This window comes from Pseudophryne corroboree, chromosome 1 (assembly GCF_028390025.1).
Source record: "Pseudophryne corroboree isolate aPseCor3 chromosome 1, aPseCor3.hap2, whole genome shotgun sequence".
Lineage (NCBI taxonomy): Eukaryota > Metazoa > Chordata > Amphibia > Anura > Myobatrachidae > Pseudophryne > Pseudophryne corroboree.
This window is the reverse complement of record NC_086444.1, coordinates 1,101,120,232-1,101,146,564: the sequence shown is the minus strand read 5'-3', so window position 1 is coordinate 1,101,146,564 and position 26,333 is coordinate 1,101,120,232. Positions and strand designations below refer to the sequence as shown.

The 26,333-nt window shown below is 48.9% G+C and overlaps 1 protein-coding gene across 3 annotated transcripts in view; it reads right to left on the bottom strand.

The window, feature by feature from the left end:
- The window catches only part of RBPJ (recombination signal binding protein for immunoglobulin kappa J region), a 258,611-nt gene that overhangs the window by 190,646 nt on the left and 41,632 nt on the right, over positions 1-26,333 (bottom strand). The window contains exon 1 of one of the 3 annotated variants that reach the window (XM_063922145.1): positions 7,269-7,310. The exons of the other annotated variants lie outside the window; for them this stretch is intronic. The gene's annotated coding sequence lies outside the window, so the exon portion shown is untranslated. Of the gene's footprint in view, positions 1-7,268; positions 7,311-26,333 lie in introns of those variants that run through there. 3 annotated transcript variants of the gene reach the window in all.

The window sequence follows — 26,333 nt, the reverse complement described above, 5'->3', positions numbered from 1 at the left end:
TTGTTTGTTCCATACTAGCAAATTCAGTATCTGAACGTGAAGAGCCGCAAGGAACTGCAGTGGGAACGAAGCAGGTGGCCAGAGCAGAACAACGCTATTTATCATCTCATATCTACAAATAGTGATAAACAGTACATGCCTTCACTTTGATCATAACCAGCAGCCGGCACCTCACACCTTGCAAAGCGCCCAATTCCACCGTGCACACAATAGTACTTAAAGGCTGTAACCTTGGCCGAATTCTGGTTAAACTGGAACATGAGTGAGAACAACAGAAACGGGTTATAGATTTTATGTTTGTCACAATGCCGCACTGGCTGTACAGGCTTACTATTTTGTTACTTTACACTTCTCTTTCATCACAGTTGCAGGGCAGATATAAATGTAATATTTTTCTACTATATACCCTTTGTATTTGTGTATATTATGTAAGACCGTTAAGTATCATATTTCCGCAACGGGGTGTGGATTTAAATCAGTGCGATGGTCGTGTCCTCCAAGAGGTGGGAGGGAAGACCAAGGAAGGCTGGGCACTGATGTACGCAGCCAGATATCATGGCGACCAACAGCAGAACATCGCACCCCATGTTATTTCATTGTCTTAATAGTATTTAAAATTGATAATAAACGTCACATATCGATATACTGGCTATATAGTTATGACTCTTCTGGGGACAATGAAGGACAAGGACACCGCAGACAGCCTTAGACATGGGTTGCAGTTAAAATGCCGCCTGTCGGGATCCCGGCGTTCCGGATACCGACGCCGAAATCCTGACAGCCGGAAAGACAGGGAGAAGGGGTTTAGTTTTAGGCTGTGGGGAGGGTGGGTTAGGCTTAAGGATGCAAAGGGGGGGGGGGGGGGTTTAGGGGTATGATACATACCTAGTATGTGTCGGGATTCTGAGCGCCGGGATCTCGATACCATCCCCATACACACATTGGTGTGGCCCTACATCTTAATGAACATTTAATCATGTCCACTGGGCATAAAGTATACACCCTTTTGTAGGCTTGGACAAGAGCCGCTTTCTTCTATAGTGTAGATACTTAAGATTTTGGACACTGCCTATTTTGGATATAAAGAAAAGCTTAAAATAACAAACAAAAGCAAAATTGATAAAAGTAAAAACCACATCTTCCCAAAAACAAACTATAAACTTAATTAAAGCCCTTTCCATGAAAGACATTTTCATTTTGCTGCAATACTTCTGTAGCCCATCTACAGACTCTTCAACTACATATAACCACAGCGGCCAATCAAGTCTTAACAACAGATGCATGGGTAAATGTTTTCCCTACATTAAAAAATAAAATAAAATAAGAATTTACTCACCGGTAATTCTATTTCTCGTAGTCCGTAGTGGATGCTGGGGACTCCGTAAGGACCATGGGGAATAGACGGCTCCGCAGGAGACTGGGCACATCTAAAGAAAGATTTAGGACTATCTGGTGTGCACTGGCTCCTCCCCCTATGACCCTCCTCCAAGCCTCAGTTAGGAACTGTGCCCGGAAGAGCTGACACAATAAGGAAGGATTTTTGAATCCCGGGTAAGACTCATACCAGCCACACCAATCACAACATATAACACGTGATAGGAACCCCGGTTAACAGTATGATAACAAATGGAGCCTCTAAAGAGATGGCTCACAACAAAACCCGATTTTTGTAACAATAACTATGTACAGGTATTGCAGACAATCCGCACTTGGGATGGGCGCCCAGCATCCACTACGGACTACGAGAAATAGAATTACCGGTGAGTAAATTCTTATTTTCTCTGACGTCCTAGTGGATGCTGGGGACTCCGTAAGGACCATGGGGATTATACCAAAGCTCCCAAACGGGCGGGAGAGTGCGGATGACTCTGCAGCACCGAATGAGAGAATTCCAGGTCCTCCTCAGCCAGGGTATCAAATTTGTATAATTTTGCAAACGTGTTTGCCCCCGACCAAGTAGCTGCTCGGCAAAGTTGTAAAGCCGAGACCCCTCGGGCAGCCGCCCAAGATGAGCCCACCTTCCGTGTGGAATGGGCTTTTACAGATTTAGGCTGCGGTAAGCCCACCGCAGAATGCGCCAGCTGAATAGTGCTACAAATCCAGCGCGCAATAGACTGCTTAGAAGCAGGAGCACCCAGCTTGGTGGGTGCATACAGGATAAACAGCGAGTCAGTCTTTCTGACTCCAGCCGTCCTGGAAATATAAATTTTAAGGGCCCTGACTACGTCCAGCAACTTGGAATCCTCCAAGTCCCCAGTAGCCGCAGGCACCACAATAGGTTGGTTCAAGTGAAAAGCTGAGACCACCTTTGGGAGAAACTGAGGACGAGTCCTCAATTCTGCCCTATCCATATGGAAAATCAGATAAGGGCTTTTACAAGACAAAGCCGCCAATTCTGAAACCCTCCTGGCAGACGCCAGGGCCAACAGCATGACCACTTTCCACGTGAGATATTTTAAATCCACAGTCTTAAGTGGTTCGAACCAATGTGATTTCAGGAATGCCAAAACCACATTGAGATCCCAAGGTGCCACTGGGGGCACAAAAGGAGGCTGAATATGCAGTACTCCTTTGACAAAAGTCTGAACTTCAGGCAGTGAAGCCAGTTCTTTTTGGAAGAAAATCGACAGAGCCGAAATCTGGACCTTTATGGACCCCAATTTGAGGCCCAACGTCACCCCTGCTTGCAGGAAGTGCAGGAATCGACCCAGTTGAAATTCCTCCGTCGGGGCCTTCATGGCCTCACACCAAGCAACATATTTTCGCCAAATGCGGTGATAATGTCTTGCGGTGACATCCTTCCTGGCTTTGATCAGGGTAGGGATGACTTCCTCCGGAACACCCTTTTCCTTCAGGATCCGGTGTTCAACCGCCATGCCGTCAAACGCAGCCGCGGTAAGTCTTGGAACAGACAGGGTCCCTGCTGCAGCAGGTCTTGTCTGAGCGGCAGAGGCCAAGGGTCCTCTGTAAGCATCTCTTGAAGTTCCAGGTACCAAGCTCTTCTTGGCCAATCCGGAACCACGAGTATGGTTTTCACTCCTCGCCTTCTTATTATTCTCAGTACCTTGGGTATGAGAGGTAGAGGAGGAAACACATAAACCGACTGGTACACCCATGGTGTCACTAGAGCGTCCACCGCTATCGCCTGAGGGTCTCTTGACCGGGCGCAATATCTTGTCAACTTCTTGTTGAGGCGGGACGCCATCATGTCTACCTGTGGTTTTTCCCACCGGTTGACCAGCATTTGGAAGACTTCTGGATGAAGTCCCCATTCTCCCGGGTGGAGGTCGTGCCTGCTGAGGAAGTCTGCTTCCCAGTGGTCCACTCCCGGAATGAACACTGCCGTCAGTGCTAACACATGATTCTCTGCCCATCTGAGAATCCTTGTGGCTTCTGCCATCGCCATCCTGCTTCTCGTGCCGCCCTGTCTGTTTACATGGGCGACCGCCGTGATGTTGTCTGACTGGATCAGTACCGGCTGGTTTTGAAGCAGTGGTCTTGCCTGGCTTAGGGCATTGTAAATGGCCCTTAGCTCCAGGATATTTATGTGAAGAGAAATCTCCTGATCTGACCATAGTCCTTGGAAATTTCTTCCCTTTGTGACTGCCCCCCAGCCCCGAAGGCTGGCATCCGTGGTCACCAGGACCCAGTCCTGTATTCCGAATCTGCGGCCCTCTAGTAGATGAGCCCTCTGCAGCCACCACAGCAGCGACACCCTGGTTCTGGCCGATAGGGTTATCCGCTGTTGCATCTGGAGATGGGACCCGGACCATTTGTCCAACAGGTCCCACTGGAACGTCCTTGCATGGAACCTTCCGAATGGAATTGCTTCGTACGAAGCTACCATTTTTCCCAGGACTCGTGTGCATTGATGTACCGACACTTTTCCTGGTTTTAGGATGTCTCTGACCAGAGATGACAATTCCTCTGCTTTTTCCAGTGGAAGAAACACTTTTTCTGGTCTGTGTCCAGAATCATTCCCAGGAACAGAAGACGTGTCGTCGGGACCAGCTGTGACTTTGGAATGTTTAGAATCCAGCCGTGCTGTTGTAGCACTTCCTGAGAAAGTGCCAACCCCACTATCAACTGTTCTTTGGACCTCGCCATTATCAGGAGATCGTCCAAGTACGGGATAATTAAAACTCCCTTCTTGCGAAGGAGTATCATCATTTCGGCCATTACCTTGGTAAAGACCCTCGGTGCCGTGGATAACCCAAACGGCAGCATCTGGAACTGATAGTGACAGTCCTGTACCACAAATCTGAGGTACTCCTGGTGCGGAGGGTAAATGGGGACATGCAGGTACGCATCCTTGATGTCCAGGGATACCATGTAATCCCCCTCCTCCAGGTTCGCAATAACCGCCCTGAGCGATTCCATCTTGAACTTGAACCTTTTGATATAAGTGTTCAAGGCTTTTAAATTTAAGATGGGTCTCACCGAACCGTCCGGTTTCGGTACCACAAACATTGTGGAGTAGTAACCCTTTCCTTGCTGAAGGAGGGGTACCTTGACAATCACTTTCTGTGAATACAGTTTTTGAATAGCCACCAACACTGCCTCCCTGGCAGAGGGAGTTACCGGCAAGGCAGATTTTAGGAAACGGCGGGGGGGGGGGGGGGGGGGGGGGGGGGGGGGGGAAGACGTCTCGAATTCCAGCCTGTACCCCTGAGATACCACTTGAAGGACCCAGGGATCCACTTGTGAGAGAGCCCACTGTGTGCTGAAAAACCTGAGACGTGCCCCCACCGTTCCCGATTCCGCCTGAACAGCCCCAGCGTCATGCTGTGGACTTACCGGACGCAGGGGAGGACTTCTGCTCCATGAACTAGCTGTGTGCTGCAGCTTTTTCCCCCTTCCTCTGCCCCTCGGCAGAAAGGATGAGCCTCTAGCCCGCTTATTTTTCTGGGGCCGAAAGGACTGTACCTGATAATACGGTGCTTTCTTTTGCTGTGGGGTAGCCTGTGGCAAAAAAGTCGATTTCCCAGCAGTAGCTGTGAAAACGAGGTCTGAAAGACCTTCCCCAAAAAGTTCCACCCCTTTATAGGGTAAAACTTCCATGTGCCGCTTGGAGTCGGCATCACCTGACCATTGCCTAGTCCATAACCCCCATCTGGCGGCAATGGACATAGCGCTTATTTTTGATGCCAGCCGGCAAATATCCCTCTGTGCATCACGCATGTATAAGACCGCGTCTTTTATATGGTCAATCGTTAGCAAAATATTGTCCCTATCCATGGTATCAATGTTTTCCGACAGGGAGTCTGACCACGCAGCAGCAGCACTGCACATCCAAGCTGATGCAATAGCGGGTCTCAATATAATGCCAGTGTGTGTGTATATAGCTTTTAGGGTACTTTCCTGCTTTCTATCAGCAGGTTCTTTTAGGGCGGCCGTATCCGGAGACGGTAGTGCCACCTTCTTTGATAAGCGTGTCAGCGCTTTATCTACCCTAGGGGGTGTTTCCCAGCGTGACCTATCCTCTGGCGGGAAAGAGTACGCAGCCATTAACCGTTTAGAAATGATCAATTTCTTATCTGGGGAAGTCCACGCTTCCTCACACACCTCATTTAATTCGTCAGATGCAGGAAAAACTACTGGTAGTTTTTTCTCACCAAACATAATACCCTTTTTTGTGGTACCTGGGGTATCATCAGAAATGTGTAATACATTTTTCATAGCCTCAATCATATAACGGGTGGATCTATTGGAGGGTACACTCGTCTCATCATCGTCGACACTGGAGTCGGTATCCGTGTCGACATCTGTATCTGTCATCTGAGGTAGCGGGCGTTTTATAGCCCCTGATGACATTTGAGACGCTTGGACAGGCACAAGCTGAGTAGCCGGCTGTCCTATGTCGTCAAACCTTTTATGTAAGGAGCTGACACTGTCACGTAATTCCTTCCATAAGTCCATCCACACTGGTGTCGACCCCGCAGGGGGTGACATCACATTCACAGGCATTTTGCTCCGCCTCCACATCATTATCCTCATCATACATGTCGACACCGCAGTACCGACACACAGCAGACACACAGGGAATGCTCTTACAGAGGACAGGACGCCACAAAGCCCTTTGGGGAGACAGAGGGAGAGTATGCCAGCACACACCAGGGCGCTATATAACACAGGGATATCACTATACAGAGTGTTTTCCCCTATAGCTGCCTATAATATATATATACTGCGCCTAAATTGTGCCCCCCCTCTCTTTTTTACCCTTTCTGTAGTGCAGGACTGCAGGGGAGAGCCAGGGAGCTTCCTTCCAGCGAAGCTGTGAGGGAATAATGGCGCCAGTGTGCTGAGGGAGTTGGCTCCGCCCCTTTTTCGGCGGGCTTTCTCCCGCTATTTTATCATTTCTGGCAGGGGTTAATATACACCTATATAGCCTCTGGGGCTATATATGGTGTTAGTTTTGCCAGCCAAGGTGTTACTATTGCTGCTCAGGGCGCCCCCCCCCCAGCGCCCTGCACCCATCAGTGACCGCAGTGTGTGGTGTGCATGAGGAGCAATGGCGCACAGCTGCAGTGCTGTGCGCTACCTTGGAGAAGACAGAAGTCTTCAGCCGCCGATTTTCCGGACCACCTTCTTGTTTCTGGCTCTGTAAGGGGGACGGCGGCGCGGCTCCGGGAACGGACGACGAGGTCGGGTCCTGTGTTCGATCCCTCTGGAGCCAATGGTGTCCAGTAGCCTAAGAAGCCCAAAGCTACCACCACTTAGGTAGGTTCGCTTCTTCTCCCCTTAGTCCCTCGTTGCAGTGAGCCTGTTGCCAGCAGGTCTCACTGAAAATAAAAAACCTAAACTATACTTTCTTCTAGGAGCTCAGGAGAGCCCCTAGTGTGCATCCAGCTCAGCCGGGCACAGAAATCTAACTGAGGCTTGGAGGAGGGTCATAGGGGGAGGAGCCAGTGCACACCAGATAGTCCTAAATCTTTCTTTAGATGTGCCCAGTCTCCTGCGGAGCCGTCTATTCCCCATGGTCCTTACGGAGTCCCCAGCATCCACTAGGACGTCAGAGAAAAAAAAAAAGTGAAAAACCATGTGTAAAGGTGCATACACACTGAGCGATTTCCCCCCCGCCCAGCGATGTCAGCAGGGGTGTTTGGCTTTCCATAGCAGGACGCTATAGGAAAGCTGTTCACCCCGCCGTTCATGAAGCGGTGGCGCGCATCAGCGCTCATCTCCGGGGCATATACACTGGGCGGTTTTGAGCTGAAAGCAGCTTAACACACCAAAAGTGCCCTTATCTTTGTCCAGTTACTAACCTTATGCGAGTAGCCTTTCCGGTGATACTGCCTACTGCTGGTGAGTTGTGTGTTGTCAGGAATCTGGAGGAGTATGAGACAGAGCAGCAGCAAAGTCCTGGTATCGGCAGTTGCTACCATTATGACATCACAGCATGACCTCACAGGCATACCAGACAGATAGACACACACAAACAGACCAATGCACTTCCTATACGCATTTACGTGATTGGGGCCGTCGCCCCGCACAGGGGGGATTTCTTAACTTGGAACCCTGCTAGTATTTTAAGTTGGATAATGAAGGGTATGTGTACCAAGTGTTGTCCAGATCTATCAAGGCATGTAGGAGCCCATGAAACACATGCATGCATACATACTTTCGGGGATATTCAATATGCCCCGAAGAGACATCTGGAGTAAAAAACCCCGATGTTTCTTCGGGTGCTGCGGTCGGGCTATTCAATTAGCCCAGCCGGTGAAATGTGCATTTACACCCATTAACACACAGGTTCAGTGAAACCTGTGTGTTTTCGGATGAAAACGGGGCTGTTATCAGGGATTAACACACAGGTTCAGTGAAACCTGTGTGTTTTCGGATGAAAACGGGGCTGTTATCACCTGAGGCAGGTGAAACAAAATCCCTGATAAGCCGCGGCACACGTCGACTTATCGGGGCTAATCAGATAGCTCCCGACGGCGATACATTACACTCGACAGCAAGTCGGGGTAACTGAATATCCCAGTTTGACTTCAATCCAGCACTGGGGGTCCATGCTTGCATAGTTTCTTCCAATAGTCCAAGCACAAACACTGGTGTATACAAGTATGGGGTCAAACATTAAAATATTCTCTGTAAAGTTATGCGCAATATGGTGTCACCATATAAACACCAACAAGAATTACTTCACCATAACTGTAATAAATATTGTTCGGTGCTAACCTGACATTTTACTGCTTCTCAGCAACTATTACCTTCCCTACCACTACAGACAGCGGATGATCCTTTAGAGCTCAGTGTGATGGCTTATAATACCAGCGCATTAATCTGACAAATTCATCTATAAAACCACACACAGTGGTCACTATACCTTCTGACTGAGACGTAAGGAGAGCAAGGTGTCAATATTTAGAGCAGAACCATTATGATTATTTAATATAATGTACATTATTCAGCAACATAATACATAGGGGTCGATTCAATTCGGCAATTTAAGAATAGCGCCGGGAATTAGCTCCCGGCGCTATTCAATTCAGCTGCTAGTTACCCGCAATTGTCGGGAATTCTTCTCTCATCCCCAGGGGGTGAGAGAAGAAAACCTACAAAAGTGCTGCCGCGCGGCCGGCGCGAGGCTGATTCTATCGGGAATCAGCATCGCCGCGGGTAGTTAAGTCAGAGAATGCCTGTTCTCCCGACAAAACTACCTGTTAAGTCGGCGAGAACGGGCTTTCGCCGACTTAACTTTTGCTGAATTGAATAGCGTCGGGAGCTAATTCCCGGCGCTATTCTTAAATTGCCGAATTGAATCGACCCCATAGATTGTAACATAGAAACAGAGAATTTGACGGCAGGTAAGTACCACTTGGCCCATCTAGTCTGCCCTATGGCACTATGGATACATTTCAAACAGTGGCTTAATCACATCAGGAAATTTGCTTTACATAGGGCAAATTTGCCCCAAAAAAATGTTTTACAGTAATAAGCATAAAATGTTATATTATGGCACAGGTGAGTCTGACCATTCCAAATACACCAATAATCTGCTCACTGACAGAGGTACATAAAATACTACAGGTATCCAGTCCTTAAGTCAACAGTACTTCGATAGACAGTCATTAGAGTCGACCACTATTGGTTGACATGGTCACTAGATTGACATGGAAAAAGTCGACATGAGTTTTCACCTTTTTTTTTGGAGCTTTTTCATACTTTACGATCTACGTGAACAACAATTTGGAACGGTAACCTTGCCAGAAGCATGGCGAGCGAAGCAATAATCGGGTTTCCCGGACAGTTTACGAAGAAAATGACACCCAAAAAAACTTTAAAACTCATGTCGACCTATTTCGGGTGTCGACAGTCAATGTCGACCAATAGTGGTCGACCTAGTGACTGTCTATACTATGATTCACACCCAATACTACATACATAGACAATGCACTAATAGTGAGACCTTGTCACATTGTATTCCTGGTGACAACAGAGCTGGTAGACGCTGCCCGGGTGAACTCTCAGTAGGAACGGTGTTTAAGGTGCATACACACTTAGTGATACAGTAATCTATATCGCTCATTTTCCCCCTCCTGAACGTTTTAGATAACTATAATTGGCCAGTATGTATGAAGCCGACGACGAGCGATGTGCAGCCCCATGGGTGGTTAACGACCCTCGGTCTTGGCCGTGTGCATTCAGATTAATTTCGACTTATCATCCAAAGCTGAATGCTCTGGCCGGCCGCGGCATGACGTCACTGTACAGTATCGCTAGAAATATCACACAATGGGGTCAATTCTATTCGGCAACTAAAGAGTAGCGCCGGGAATTAGCTCCCGACGCTATTCAATTCTGCTACTAGTTGCCCGCAATTGTCGGGAATTCTTCTCTCATCCCCGGGGGATGAGAGAATAAACCCGACAAAAGTGCTGCCTCGCGGCCGGCGCGAGGCTGATTCTGTCGGGAATCAGCCTCGCGCCGGGTAGTTAAGTCGGAGAATGCCCGTTCTCCCGACAAAACTACCTGTTAAGTCGGCGAGAACGGGACATCGCCGACTTAACTTTAGCTGAATTGAATAGCGTCGGGAGCTAATTCCCGGCGCTATTCTTTAGTTGCCGAATAGAATTGACCCCAGTGTGTATGCCCGCCATCTGCGACACTGCCCGGGAGGGGAAAATAAGATTTTACTTACCGATAAATCTATTTCTCGGAGTCCGTAGTGGATGCTGGGGTTCCTGAAAGGACCATGGGGAATAGCGGCTCCGCAGGAGACAGGGCACAAAAAGTAAAGCTTTTCCGATCAGGTGGTGTGCACTGGCTCCTCCCCCTATGACCCTCCTCCAGACTCCAGTTAGGTACTGTGCCCGGACGAGCGTACACAATAAGGGAGGATTTTGAATCCCGGGTAAGACTCATACCAGCCACACCAATCACACTGTACAACTTGTGATCTAAACCCAGTTAACAGTATGATAACAGCGGAGCCTCTGAAAGATGGCTTCCTTTAACAATAACCCGAATTAGTTAACAATAACTATGTACAACTTATGCAGATAATCCGCACTTGGGATGGGCGCCCAGCATCCACTACGGACTCCGAGAAATAGATTTATCGGTAAGTAAAATCTTATTTTCTCTATCGTCCTAGTGGATGCTGGGGTTCCTGAAAGGACCATGGGGATTATACCAAAGCTCCCAAACGGGCGGGAGAGTGCGGATGACTCTGCAGCACCGAATGAGAGAACTCCAGGTCCTCCTTAGCCAGAGTATCAAATTTGTAAAATTTTACAAACGTGTTCTCCCCTGACCACGTAGCCGCTCGGCAAAGTTGTAATGCCGAGACCCCTCGGGCAGCCGCCCAAGATGAGCCCACCTTCCTTGTGGAGTGGGCCTTTACAGATTTAGGCTGTGGCAAGCCTGCCACAGAATGTGCAAGTTGGATTGTGCTACAGATCCAACGAGCAATCGTCTGCTTAGACGCAGGAGCACCCATCTTGTTGGGTGCATACAATATAAACAACGAGTCAGATTTTCTGACTCCAGCTGTCCTTGCAATATATATTTTTAATGCTCTGACAACGTCCAGTAACTTGGAGTCCTCCAAGTCACTTGTAGCCGCAGGCACTACAATAGGCTGGTTCAGATGAAATGCTGACACCACCTTAGGGAGAAAATGCGGACGAGTTCGCAGTTCTGCCCTGTCCGAATGGAAAATCAGATATGGGCTTTTGTAAGATAAAGCTGCCAATTCTGACACTCTCCTGGCAGAAGCCAGGGCTAGAAGCATGGTCACTTTCCATGTGAGATATTTCAAATCCACCTTTTTTAGTGGTTCAAACCAATGAGATTTTAGGAAGTCCAAAACCACATTTAGATCCCACGGTGCCACTGGAGGCACCACAGGAGGCTGTATATGCAGCACTCCCTTAACAAAGGTCTGGACTTCAGGGACTGAAGCCAATTCTTTTTGAAAGAAAATCGACAGGGCCGAAATTTGAACCTTAATAGATCCCAATTTGAGACCCATTGACAATCCTGATTGCAGGAAATGTAGGAATCGACCCAGTTGAAATTCCTCCGTCGGAGCACTCCGATCTTCGCACCACGCAACATATTTTCGCCAAATTCGGTGATAATGTTGCACGGTTACTTCCTTCCTTGCTTTAATCAAAGTAGGAATGACTTCTTCCGGCATGCCTCTTTCCTTTAGGATCCGGCGTTCAACCGCCATGCCGTCAAACGCAGCCGCGGTAAGTCTTGAAACAGACAGGGACCCTGCTGAAGCAAGTCCCTCCTTAGAGGTAGAGGCCACGGATCTTCCGTGATCATCTCTTGAAGTTCCGGGTACCAAGTCCTCCTTGGCCAATCCGGAACCACTAGTATCGTTCTTACGCCTCTTTGCCGTATAATTCTCAATACTTTTGGTATGAGAGGCAGAGGAGGAAACACATACACCGACTGGTACACCCAAGGCGTTACCAGCGCGTCCACAGCTATTGCCTGCGGATCTCTTGACCTGGCGCAATACCTGTCCAGTTTTTTGTTGAGGCGAGACGCCATCATGTCCACCATTGGTCTTTCCCAACGGGTTACCAGCATGTGGAAGACTTCTGGATGAAGTCCCCACTCTCCCGGGTGAAGATCGTGTCTGCTGAGGAAGTCTGCTTCCCAGTTGTCCACTCCCGGGATGAACACTGCTGACAGTGCTATCACATGATTCTCTGCCCAGCGAAGAATCCTTGCAGCTTCTGCCATTGCCCTCCTGCTTCTTGTGCCGCCCTGTCTGTTCACATGGGCGACTGCCGTGATGTTGTCCGACTGGATCAATACCGGTTTTCCCTGAAGCAGAGGTTCTGCCTGGTTTAGAGCATTGTATATTGCTCTTAGTTCCAGAATGTTTATGTGAAGAGACGTTTCCAGGCTCGTCCATACTCCCTGGAAGTTTCTTCCTTGTGTGACTGCTCCCCAGCCTCTCAGGCTGGCGTCCGTGGTCACCAGGATCCAATCCTGTATGCCGAATCTGCGGCCCTCCAATAGATGAGCACTCTGCAACCACCACAGAAGAGACACCCTTGTCCTTGGAGACAGGGTTATCCGTAGGTGCATCTGAAGATGCGACCCTGACCATTTGTCCAACAGATCCCTTTGGAAAATTCTTGCGTGGAATCTGCCGAATGGAATCGCTTCGTAAGAAGCCACCATTTTTCCCAGGACTCTTGTGCATTGATGTACAGACACCTTTCCTGGTTTTAGGAGGTTCCTGACAAGCTCGGATAACTCCTTGGCTTTTTCCTCCGGGAGAAAAACCTTTTTCTGAACCGTGTCCAGAATCATCCCTAGGAACAGCAGACGAGTTGTCGGCATTAACTGGGATTTTGGAATATTCAGAATCCACCCGTGCTGTTTTAGCACTTCTTGAGACAGTGCTAATCCCATCTCTAGCTGTTCTCTGGACCTCGCCCTTATTAGGAGATCGTCCAAGTATGGGATAATTAATACGCCTTTTCTTCGAAGAAGAATCATCATCTCGGCCATTACCTTTGTAAAGATCCGAGGTGCCGTGGACAATCCGAACGGCAGCGTCTGAAACAGATAGTGACAGTTTTGTACAACGAACCTGAGGTACCCCTGGTGTGAGGGGTAAATTGGAACGTGGAGATACGCATCCTTGATGTCCAAGGATACCATAAAGTTCCCCTCTTCCAGGTTCGCTATCACTGCTCTGAGTGACTCCATTTTGAACTTGAACTTCTTTATGTACAGGTTCAAGGACTTCAGATTTAGAATAGGCCTTACCGAGCCATCCGGCTTCGGTACCACAAAAAGAGTGGAATAATACCCCTTCCCTTGTTGCAGAAGAGGTACCTTGACTATCACCTGCTGAGAGTACAGCTTGTGAATGGCTTCCAACACCGTCTCCCTTTCGGAGGGGGACGTTGGTAAAGCAGACCTCAGGAAACGGCGAGGTGGATCTGTCTCTAATTCCAACCTGTATCCCTGAGATATTATCTGCAGGATCCAGGGATCTACTTGCGAGTGAGCCCACTGCGCGCTGTAATTTTTGAGACGACCGCCCACCGTCCCCGAGTCCGCTTGAGAAGCCCCAGCGTCATGCTGAGGCTTTTGTAGAAGCCGGGGAGGGCTTCTGATCCTGGGAAGGAGCTGCGTGTTGCTGTCTCTTCCCTCGACCTTTGCCTCGTGGCAAATATGAATAGCCCTTTGCTCTCTTATTTTTAAAGGAACGAAAGGGCTGCGGTTGAAAAGTCGGTGCCTTTTTCTGTTGGGGAGTGACTTGAGGTAGAAAGGTGGATTTCCCGGCTGTAGCCGTGGCCACCAAATCTGATAGACCGACTCCAAATAACTCCTCCCCCTTATACGGCAAAACTTCCATATGCCGTTTTGAATCCGCATCGCCTGTCCACTGTCGCGTCCATAAAGCTCTTCTGGCCGAAATGGACATAGCACTTACCCGTGATGCCAGTGTGCATATATCCCTCTGTGCATCACGCATATAAAGAAATGCATCCTTTATTTGTTCTAACGACAGTAGAATATTGTCCCTGTCCAGGGTATCAATATTTTCAATCAGGGATTCTGACCAAACTACCCCCGCACTGCCCATCCAGGCAGTTGCTACAGCTGGTCGTAGTATAACACCTGCATGTGTGTATATACTTTTTTTTTTTTTTTTTTTTTTTTTTTTGGATATTTTCCATCCTCCTATCTGATGGATCTTTAAGTGCGGCCGTCTCAGGAGAGGGTAACGCCACTTGTTTAGATAAGCGTGTTAGCGCCTTGTCCACCCTAGGAGGTGTTTCCCAGCGCTCCCTAACCTCTGGCGGGAAAGGGTATAATGCCAATAATTTCTTTGAAATTATCAGCTTTTTATCAGGGGCAACCCACGCTTCATTACACACGTCATTTAGTTCTTCTGATTCAGGAAAAACTATAGGTAGTTTTTTCATACCCCACATAATACCCTGTTTAGTGGTACCTGTAGTATCAGCTAAATGTAACGCCTCCTTCATTGCCAAAATCATATAACGTGTGGCCCTACTGGAAAATACGGTTGATTCGTCACCGTCACCACTGGAGTCATCGCCTGTGTCTGGGTCTGTGTCGACCGACTGAGGCAAAGGGCGTTTCACAGCCCCTGACGGTGTTTGAGTCGCCTGGACAGGCACTAATTGATTGTCCGGCCGTCTCATGTCGTCAAACGACTGCTTTAGCGTGTTGACACTATCCCGTAGTTCCATAAATAAAGGCATCCATTCTGGTGTCGACCCCCTAGGAGGTGACATCCCCATATTTGGCAATTGCTCCGCCTCCACACCAATATCGTCCTCATACATGTCGACACACACGTACCGACACACAGCAGACACACAGGGAATGCTCCTAATGAAGACAGGACCCACTAGCCCTTTGGGGAGACAGAGGGAGAGTTTGCCAGCACACACCAAAAGCGCTATATATATATCAGGGATAGCCTTATAATAAGTGCTCCCCTATAGCTGCTTTGTTATATAAAAATATCGCCATAAATTTGCCCCCCCTCTCTGTTTTACCCTGTTTCTGTAGTGCAGTGCAGGGGAGAGACCTGGGAGCCGTCCTGACCAGCGGAGCTGTGAGAGGAAATGGCGCCGTGTGCTGAGGAGATAGGCCCCGCCCCTTTTCCGGCGGGCTCGTCTCCCGCTATTTTGAGAAATCAGGCAGGGGTTAAATATCTCCATATAGCCTCTAGGGCTATATGTGAGGTATTTTTAGCCTTTATAGGTACTCATTTTGCCTCCCAGGGCGCCCCCCTCCCAGCGCCCTGCACCCTCAGTGACTGCCGTGTGAAGTGTGCTGAGAGGAAAATGGCGCACAGCTGCAGTGCTGTGCGCTACCTTTAGAAGACTGCAGGAGTCTTCAGCCGCCGATTCTGGACCTCTTCTGTCTTCAGCATCTGCAAGGGGGCCGGCGGCGCGGCTCCGGTGACCATCCAGGCTGTACCTGTGATCGTCCCTCTGGAGCTTGATGTCCAGTAGCCAAGAAGCCAATCCATCCTGCACGCAGGTGAGTTGACTCCTTCTCCCCTCAGTCCCTCGCTGCAGTGATCCTGTTGCCAGCAGGAATCACTGTAACATAAAAAACCTAGCTAAACTTTCTCTAAGCAGCTCTTTAGGAGAGCCACCTAGATTGCACCCTTCTCGGCCGGGCACAAAAATCTAACTGGAGTCTGGAGGAGGGTCATAGGGGGAGGAGCCAGTGCACACCACCTGATCGGAAAAGCTTTACTTTTTGTGCCCTGTCTCCTGCGGAGCCGCTATTCCCCATGGTCCTTTCAGGAACCCCAGCATCCACTAGGACGATAGAGAAACACTAGGTGATGTTGTTCACCGAGCACAACGCCTGATGCGTACACACCTTTAGAAAAAGGTCATGGACAGAAGTTACAATATGGTTGCGATTTTGAAAACATTTCTGGCAGAGGACACAGAAAAAAGGTCTTGAGATACATGATTTATATGGTAAAGAAAAAAGAAACGTAAATGATTTAAAGGTTCATGACGTCCTGCAATGTTTTTCATCTACATATTGAGTCAGACAGGGAAAGTCACAAGGACAGGACAGCCCTGATTCTTCCCATAAGGAATAATTCCAGCTGGTGAGATGAGAGCATCAGTCGCTGCTTGTCAGGGTGCTGCAGACACACTTTGTAGCAGACTGAACCAACAGAGCATTTAATCACGGACTCATTTCCACAGCTTATTAAAAAGACAGCAAATAGCAGCATCAGCACTAAGAAATGTACAACAAACCCAAATCGTGCACAGCAACTTATAGGAATTCTATCAAGCCGTAGAGTAATTACAGGAGTGATGTTTGTCATTGTGACAAACGACAACATAGTATAGGTAATGTGTATAAAGAGCACATCATTACATAGACGGCAGATGTAAGCACTGTAGACTACGTACAGCCCTGCAAATGCTGTGACTTTCAGGGTCACAAAAATAAGAAATAAATCTTGAATCTTATACACACAACTATACAGATACAATATTGGCATATAAATAAGTAAAAGGCCATCTCTCTGAAGACATGGACTCTGCAAATAACCAGCCTCTAAACGTTTTCCTGAACCAGTCTACAAAGGAATGTCACACCTATGGCCGGCGCCCTATGAATGGCAACACTCTAATTTTCCATCCATTTACTACCCATTTGTTTTTGTGCATTTCAAGTGGTATAAAATAAGATTTTACTCACCGGTATATCTATTTCTCGTAGTCCGTAGTGGATGCTGGGACTCCGTAAGGACCATGGGGAATAGCGGCTCCGCAGGAGACTGGGCACAACTAAAGAAAGCTTTAGGACTACCTGGTGTGCACTGGCTCCTCCCACTATGACCCTCCTCCAGACCTCAGTTAGGATACTGTGCCCGGAAGAGCTGACACAATAAGGAAGGATTTTGAATCCCGGGTAAGACTCATACCAGCCACACCAATCACACCGTATAACTCGTGATACTATACCCAGTTAACAGTATGAAATAATAAGATTTTACTTACCGATAAATCTATTTCTCGGAGTCCGTAGTGGATGCTGGGGTTCCTGAAAGGACCATGGGGAATAGCGGCTCCGCAGGAGACAGGGCACAAAAAGTAAAGCTTTTCCAGATCAGGTGGTGTGCACTGGCTCCTCCCCCCATGACCCTCCTCCAGACTCCAGTTAGGTACTGTGCCCGGACGAGCGTACACAATAAGGGAGGATTTTGAATCCCGGGTAAGACTCATACCAGCCACACCAATCACACCGTACAACTTGTGATCTAAACCCAGTTAACAGTATGATAACAGCGGAGCCTCTGAAAGATGGCTTCCTTCAACAATAACCCGAATTAGTTAACAATAACTATGTACAATTATTGCAGATAATCCGCACTTGGGATGGGCGCCCAGCATCCACTACGGACTCCGAGAAATAGATTTATCGGTAAGTAAAATCTTATTTTCTCTATCGTCCTAGTGGATGCTGGGGTTCCTGAAAGGACCATGGGGATTATACCAAAGCTCCCAAACGGGCGGGAGAGTGCGGATGACTCTGCAGCACCGAATGAGAGAACTCCAGGTCCTCCTTAGCCAGAGTATCAAATTTGTAAAATTTTACAAACGTGTTCTCCCCTGACCACGTAGCTGCTCGGCAAAGTTGTAATGCCGAGACCCCTCGGGCAGCCGCCCAAGATGAGCCCACCTTCCTTGTGGAGTGGGCCTTTACAGATTTAGGCTGTGGCAGGCCTGCCACAGAATGTGCAAGTTGGATTGTGCTACAGATCCAACGAGCAATCGTCTGCTTAGACGCAGGAGCACCCATCTTGTTGGGTGCATACAATATAAACAACGAGTCAGATTTTCTGACTCCAGCTGTCCTTGCAATATATATTTTTAATGCTCTGACAACGTCCAGTAACTTGGAGTCCTCCAAGTCACTTGTAGCCGCAGGCACTACAATAGGCTGGTTCAGATGAAATGCTGACACCACCTTAGGGAGAAAATGCGGACGAGTCCGCAGTTCTGCCCTGTCCGAATGGAAAATCAGATATGGGCTTTTGTAAGATAAAGCTGCCAGTTCTGACACTCTCCTGGCCGAAGCCAGGGCTAGAAGCATGGTCACTTTCCATGTGAGATATTTCAAATCCACCTTCTTTAGTGGTTCAAACCAATGAGATTTTAGAAAGTCCAAAACCACATTGAGATCCCACGGTGCCACTGGAGGCACCACAGGAGGCTGTATATGTAGCACTCCCTTAACAAAGGTCTGGACTTCAGGGACTGAAGCCAATTCTTTTTGAAAGAAAATCGACAGGGCCGAAATTTGAACCTTAATAGATCCCAATTTGAGACCCATAGACAATCCTGATTGCAGGAAATGTAGGAATCGACCCAGTTGAAATTCCTCCGTCGGAGCACTCCGATCTTCGCACCACGCAACATATTTTCGCCAAATTCGGTGATAATGTTGCACGGTTACTTCCTTCCTTGCTTTAATCAAAGTAGGAATGACTTCTTCCGGCATGCCTTTTTCCTTTAGGATCCGGCGTTCAACCGCCATGCCGTCAAACGCAGCCGCGGTAAGTCTTGAAACAGACAGGGACCCTGCTGAAGCAAGTCCCTCCTTAGAGGTAGAGGCCACGGATCTTCCATGATCATCTCTTGAAGTTCCGGGTACCAAGTCCTTCTTGGCCAATCCGGAACCACTAGTATCGTCCTTACGCCTCTTTGCCGTATAATTCTCAATACTTTTGGTATGAGAGGCAGAGGAGGAAACACATACACCGACTGGTACACCCAAGGCGTTACCAGCGCGTCCACAGCTATTGCCTGCGGATCTCTTGACCTGGCGCAATACCTGTCCAGTTTTTTGTTGAGGCGAGACGCCATCATGTCCACCATTGGTCTTTCCCAACGGGTTACCAGCAAGTGGAAGACTTCTGGATGAAGTCCCCACTCTCCCGGGTGAAGATCGTGTCTGCTGAGGAAGTCTGCTTCCCAGTTGTCCACTCCCGGGATGAACACTGCTGACAGTGCTATCACATGATTCTCTGCCCAGCGAAGAATCCTTGCAGCTTCTGCCATTGCACTCCTGCTTCTTGTGCCGCCCTGTCTGTTCACATGGGCGACTGCCGTGATGTTGTCCGACTGGATCAACACCGGTTTTCCCTGAAGCAGAGGTTCTGCCTGGCTTAGAGCATTGTATATTGCTCTTAGTTCCAGAATGTTTATGTGAAGAGACGTTTCCAGGCTCGTCCATACTCCCTGGAAGTTTCTTCCTTGTGTGACTGCTCCCCAGCCTCTCAGGCTGGCGTCCGTGGTCACCAGGATCCAATCCTGTATGCCGAATCTGCGGCCCTCCAATAGATGAGCACTCTGCAACCACCACAGAAGAGACACCCTTGTCCTTGGAGACAGGGTTATCCGCAGGTGCATCTGAAGATGCGACCCTGACCATTTGTCCAACAGATCCCTTTGGAAAATTCTTGCGTGGAATCTGCCGAATGGAATTGCTTCGTAAGAAGCCACCATTTTTCCCAGGACTCTTGTGCATTGATGTACAGACACCTTTCCTGGTTTTAGGAGGTTCCTGACAAGCTCGGATAACTCCTTGGCTTTTTCCTCCGGGAGAAAAACCTTTTTCTGAACCGTGTCCAGAATCATCCCTAGGAACAGCAGACGAGTTGTCGGCATTATCTGGGATTTTGGAATATTCAGAATCCACCCGTGCTGTTTTAGCACTTCTTGCGACAGTGCTAATCCCATCTCTAGCTGTTCTCTGGACCTTGCCCTTATTAGGAGATCGTCCAAGTATGGGATAATTAATATGCCTTTTCTTCGAAGAAGAATCATCATCTCGGCCATTACCTTTGTAAAGACCCGAGGTGCCGTGGACAATCCGAACGGCAGCGTCTGAAACTGATAGTGACAGTTTTGTACAACGAACCTGAGGTACCCCTGGTGTGAGGGGTAAATTGGAACGTGGAGATACGCATCCTTGATGTCCAAGGATACCATAAAGTCCCCCTCTTCCAGGTTCGCTATCACTGCTCTGAGTGACTCCATCTTGAACTTGAACTTCTTTATGTACAGGTTCAAGGACTTCAGATTTAGAATAGGCCTTACCGAGCCATCCGGCTTCGGTACCACAAAAAGAGTGGAATAATACCCCTTCCCTTGTTGTAGAAGAGGTACCTTGACTATCACCTGCTGAGAGTACAGCTTGTGAATGGCTTCCAAAACCGTCTCCCTTTCGGAGGGGGACGTTGGTAAAGCAGACTTCAGGAAACGGCGAGGTGGATCTGTCTCTAATTCCAACCTGTACCCCTGAGATATTATCTGCAGGATCCAGGGATCTACCTGCGAGTGAGCCCACTGCGCGCTGTAATTTTTGAGACGACCACCCACCGTCCCCGAGTCCGCTTGAGAAGCCCCAGCGTCATGCTGAGGCTTTTGTAGAAGCCGGGGAAGGCTTCTGTTCCTGGGAAGGAGCTGCCTGTTGCTGTCTCTTCCCTCGACCTCTGCCTCGTGGCAGATATGAATAGCCCTTTGCTCTCTTATTTTTAAAGGAACGAAAGGGCTGCGGTTGAAAAGTCGGTGCCTTTTTCTGTTGGGGAGTGATTTGAGGTAGAAAGGTGGATTTCCCGGCTGTAGCCGTGGCCACCAAATCTGATAGACCGACTCCAAATAACTCCTCCCCTTTATACGGCAAAACTTCCATATGTCGTTTTGAATCCGCATCGCCTGTCCACTGTCGCGTCCATAAAGCTCTTCTGGCCGAAATGGACATAGCACTTACCCGTGATGCCAGTGTGCAGATATCCCTCTGTGCATCACGCATATAAAGAAATGCATCCTTTATTTGTTCTAACGACAGTAAAATATTGTCCCTGTCCAGGGTATCAATATTTTCAATCAGGGACTCTGACCAAACTACCCCAGCACTGCACATCCAGGCAGTCGCTATAGCTGGTCGTAGTATAACACCTGCATGTGTGTATATACTTTTTTGGATATTTTCCATCCTCCTATCTGATGGATCTTTAAGTGCGGCCGTCTCAGGAGAGGGTAACGCCACTTGTTTAGATAAGCGTGTTAGCGCCTTGTCCACCCTAGGAGGTGTTTCCCAGCGCTCCCTAACCTCTGGCGGGAAAGGGTATAATGCCAATAATTTCTTTGAAATTATCAGCTTTTTATCAGGGGCAACCCACGCTTCATTACACACGTCATTTAATTCTTCTGATTCAGGAAAAACTATAGGTAGTTTTTTCACACCCCACATAATACCCTGTTTAGTGGTACCTGTAGTATCAGCTAAATGTAACGCCTCCTTCATTGCCAAAATCATATAACGTGTGGCCCTACTGGAAAATACGGTTGATTCGTCACCGTCACCACTGGAGTCAGTGCCTGTGTCTGGGTCTGTGTCGACCGACTGAGGCAAAGGGCGTTTCACAGCCCCTGACGGTGTTTGAGTCGCCTGGACAGGCACTAATTGATTGTCCGGCCGTCTCATGTCGTCAAACGACTGCTTTAGCGTGTTGACACTATCCCGTAGTTCCATAAATAAAGGCATCCATTCTGGTGTCGACTCCCTAGGGGGTGACATCCTCATATTTGGCAATTGCTCCGCCTCCACACCAATATCGTCCTCATACATGTCGACACACACGTACCGACACACAGCAGAGACACAGGGAATGCTCCTAACGAAGACAGGACCCACTAGCCCTTTGGGGAGACAGAGGGAGAGTTTGCCAGCACACACCAAAAGCGCTATATATAACAGGGATAGCCTTATAATAAGAAGTGCTCCCTTATAGCTGCTTTATATATATCAAAATATCGCCATAAATTTGCCCCCCCTCTCTGTTTTACCCTGTTTCTGTAGTGCAGTGCAGGGGAGAGACCTGGGAGCCGTCCTGACCAGCGGAGCTGTGAGAGGAAATGGCGCCGTGTGCTGAGGAGATAGGCCCCGCCCCTTTTCCGGCGGGCTCGTCTCCCGCTATTTAGTGAATCCAGGCAGGGGTTAAATATCTCCATATAGCCTCTGGGGGCTATATGTGAGGTATTTTTAGCCTTTATATAGGTTACATTTGCCTCCCAGGGCGCCCCCCCCCCAGCGCCCTGCACCCTCAGTGACTGCGTGTGAAGTGTGCTGAGAGGAAAATGGCGCACAGCTGCAGTGCTGTGCGCTACCTTTAGAAGACTGCAGGAGTCTTCAGCCGCCGATTCTGGACCTCTTCTGACTTCAGCATCTGCAAGGGGGCCGGCGGCGCGGCTCCGGTGACCATCCAGGCTGTACCTGTGATCGTCCCTCTGGAGCTGATGTCCAGTAGCCAAGAAGCCAATCCATCCTGCACGCAGGTGAGTTCACTTCTTCTCCCCTCAGTCCCTCGTTGCAGTGATCCTGTTGCCAGCAGGACTCACTGTAAAATAAAAAACCTAAGCTAAACTTTTTCTAAGCAGCTCTTTAGGAGAGCCACCTAGATTGCACCCTTCTCGGCCGGGCACAAAAATCTAACTGGAGTCTGGAGGAGGGTCATGGGGGGAGGAGCCAGTGCACACCACCTGATCTGGAAAAGCTTTACTTTTTGTGCCCTGTCTCCTGCGGAGCCGCTATTCCCCATGGTCCTTTCAGGAACCCCAGCATCCACTAGGACGATAGAGAAATAACTGAACCTCTTTCAGATGGCTCAACAATAACCCTTTAGTTAAACAATAACTATATACAAGTATTGCAGACAATCCGCACTTGGGATGGGCGCCCAGCATCCACTACGGACTACGAGAAATAGATTTACCGGTGAGTAAAATCTTATTTTCTCTGACGTCCTAAGTGGATGCTGGGACTCCGTAAGGACCATGGGGATTATACCAAAGCTCCCAAACGGGCGGGAGAGTGCGGATGACTCTGCAGCACCGAATGGGCAAACTCTAGGTCCTCCTCAGCCAGGGTGTCAAACTTGTAGAATTTAGCAAATGTGTTTGACCCTGACCAAGTAGCTGCTCGGCAAAGTTGTAAAGCCGAGACCCCTCGGGCAGCCGCCCAAGAAGAGCCCACCTTCCTTGTGGAATGGGCTTTCACTGATTTAGGATGCGGCAGTCCAGCCGCAGAATGTGCAAGCTGAATCGTACTACAGATCCAGCGAGCAATAGTCTGCTTTGATGCAGGAGCACCCAACTTGTTGGGCGCATACAGGATAAATAGCGAGTCAGTTTTCCTGACACTAGCTGTCCTGGAACATAATTTTTCAGGGCCCTGACTACGTCCAACAACTTGGAATCCTCCAAGTCTTTAGTAGCCGCAGGCACTACAATAGGTTGGTTCAAATGAAAAGCCGATACCACCTTAGGGAGAAACTGGGAACGAGTCCTCAATTCTGCCCTATCCATATGGAAAATCAGATAAGGGCTTTTACATGACAAAGCCGCCAATTCTGACACACGCCTGGCCGAAGCCAAGGCCAACAGCATGACCACTTTCCACGTGAGATATTTCAAATCCACGGTTTTAAGTGGCTCAAACCAATGCGACTTTAGGAAATCCAACACCACGTTGAGATCCCAAGGTGCCACTGGAGGCACAACAGGGGGCTGAATATGCAGCACTCCCTTAACAAATGTCTGAACTTCAGGCAGTGAAGCCAGTTCTTTCTGGAAGAAAATCGACAGAGCCGAAATCTGGACCTTAATGGAACCCAATTTTAGGCCCATAGTCACCCCTGACTGTAGGAAGTGCAGAAAACGGCCCAGGTGAAATTCTTCCGTTGGGCCTTCCTGGCCTCACACCACGCAACATATTTTCGCCATATGCGGTGATAATGGTTTGCGGTCACATCTTTCCTAGCTTTAATCAGCATAGGGATGACTTCCTCCGGAATGCCCTTTTCCTTCAGGATCCGGCGTTCAACCACCATGCCGTCAAACGCAGCCGCGGTAAGTCTTGGAACAGACAGGGCCCCTGCTGCAGCAGGTGCTGTCTGAGCGGCAGATGCCATGGGTCCTCTGAGATCAGTTCTTGAAGTTCCGGGTACTAAGCTCTTCTTGGCCAATCCGGAACAATGAGTATAGTTCTTACTCCTCTTTTTCTGATTATCCTCAGTACCTTGGGTATGAGAGGAAGAGGAGGGAACACATAAACCGACTGGTACACCCACGGTGTCACCAGAGCGTCCACAGCTATCGCCTGAGGGTCCCTTGACCTGGCGCAATATCTTTTTAGCTTTTTGTTGAGGCGGGACGCCATCATGTCCACCTGTGGCCTCTCCCAATGGTGTACAATAATTTGGAAGACTTCTGGATGAAATCCCCACTCTCCCGGGTGGAAGTCGTGCCAGCTGAGAAAGTCTGCTTCCCAGTTGTCCACTCCGGAAATGAACACTGCTGACAGTGCTAACACATGATTTTCCGCCCATCGGAAAATCCTTGTGGCTTCTGCCATCGCCATCCTGCTTCTTGTGCCGCCCTGTTGGTATACATGGGCGACCGCCGTGATGTTGTCTGACTGGATCAGCACCGGCTGGTGTTGAAGCAGGGGTCTCGCCTAACTTAGGGCATTGTAGTAAATGGCCCTTCGTTCCAGAATATTTATGTGTAGGGAAGTCTCCTGACTCGACCATAGTCCTTGGAAGTTTCTTCCCTGTGTGACTGCCCCCCAGCCTCGAAGGCTGGCATCCGTGGTCACCAGGACCCAGTCCTGTATGCCGAATCTGCGGCCCTCTAGAAGATGAGCACTCTGCAGCCACCACAACAGCGACACCCTGGCCCTTGGAGACAGGGTTATCAGCCGATGCATCTGAAGATGCGACCCGGACCACTTGTCCAACAGATCCCCCTGGAAGATCCTTGCATGGAACCTGCCGAATGGAATTTCTTCGTAAGAAGCTACCATCTTTCCCAGGACTCGCGTGCATTGATGCACCGACACCTGTATTTGTTTTAGGAGGCCTCTGACTAGAGATGACAACTCCTTGGCCTTCTCCTCCGGGAGAACCACTTTTTCCTGTTCTGTGTCCAGAACCATACCCAGGAACAGTAGACGCGTCGTAGGAACGAGCTGCGACTTTGGAATATTCAGAATCCAGCCGTGCTGTTGTAGCACTTCCCGAGATAGTGCTACTCAGACCCACAACTGCTCCCTGGACCTCGCCTTTATAAGTAGATCGTCCAAGCAGGGATAATTATAACTCCCTTTTTTTTTTTTTGAAGGAGTATCATCATTTCGGCCATTACCTTGGTAAATACCCTCGGTGCCGGGGACAGACCAACGGCAACGTCTGGAATTGGTAATGACAGTCCTGTACCACAATTTTGAGGTACTCCTGGTGAGGAGGGTAAATGGGGACTTGATGTCCAGTGATACCATGTAATCCCCTTCGTCCAGGCTTGCAATAACCGCCCTGAGCGATTCCATTTTGAACTTGAACCTTCGTATATAAGTGTTCAAGGATTTCACTTTTAGAATGGGTCTCACCGAACAGTCTGGTTTCGGTACCACAAACATTGCGGAATAGTAACCCCGGCCTTGTTGAAGCCTGATTATCACCTGCTGGAAGTACAGCTTGTGAATTGCCGCCAGTACTACCTCCCTTTTCTCCGAGGGCAGCAGGCAAGGCTGATTTGAGGTAACGGCGAGGGGGAGTCGCCTCGAACTCCAGCTTGTATCCCTGTGATACTACTTGCAGAACCCAGGGATCCACCTGTGAGCGAGCCCACTGGTCGCTGAAATTCCCGAGACGCACCCCCACCGCACCTGGCTCCACCTGTGGAGCCCCAGCGGTTTGCGGTGGACTCAGAGGAAGCGGGGGAAGATTTTTGATCCTGGGAACTGGCTGTCTGGTGCAGCTTTTTCCCTCTTCCCTTGTGTCTCTGCAGAAAGGAAGCGCCTTTGACCCGCTTGCTTTTCTGAAGCCGAAAGGACTGTACCTGATAATACCGTGCTTTCTTAGGCTGTGAGGAAACCTGAGGTAAAAAAATTTCTTCCCAGCTGTTGCTGTGGATACGAGGTCCCAGAGACCATCCCCAACAATTCCTCACCCTTATAAGGCAGATGTGCCTTTTAAAGTCAGCATCACCTGTCCACTGCCGGGTCCCTAATACTCTCCTGGCAGAATGGACATTGCATTAATTCTGGATGCCAGCCGGCAAATATCCCTCTGTGCATCCCTCATATATAAGACTACATCTTTAATATGCTCTATGGTTAGCAAAATAGTATCCCTGTCCTGACAGGGTACCTGAGTGTGTATATATAGACTTCAGGATAGCCTCCTGCTTTTTATCAGCAGGCTCCTTCAAAGTGGCCGTATCCTAAGACGGCAGTGCCACCTTTTTTGA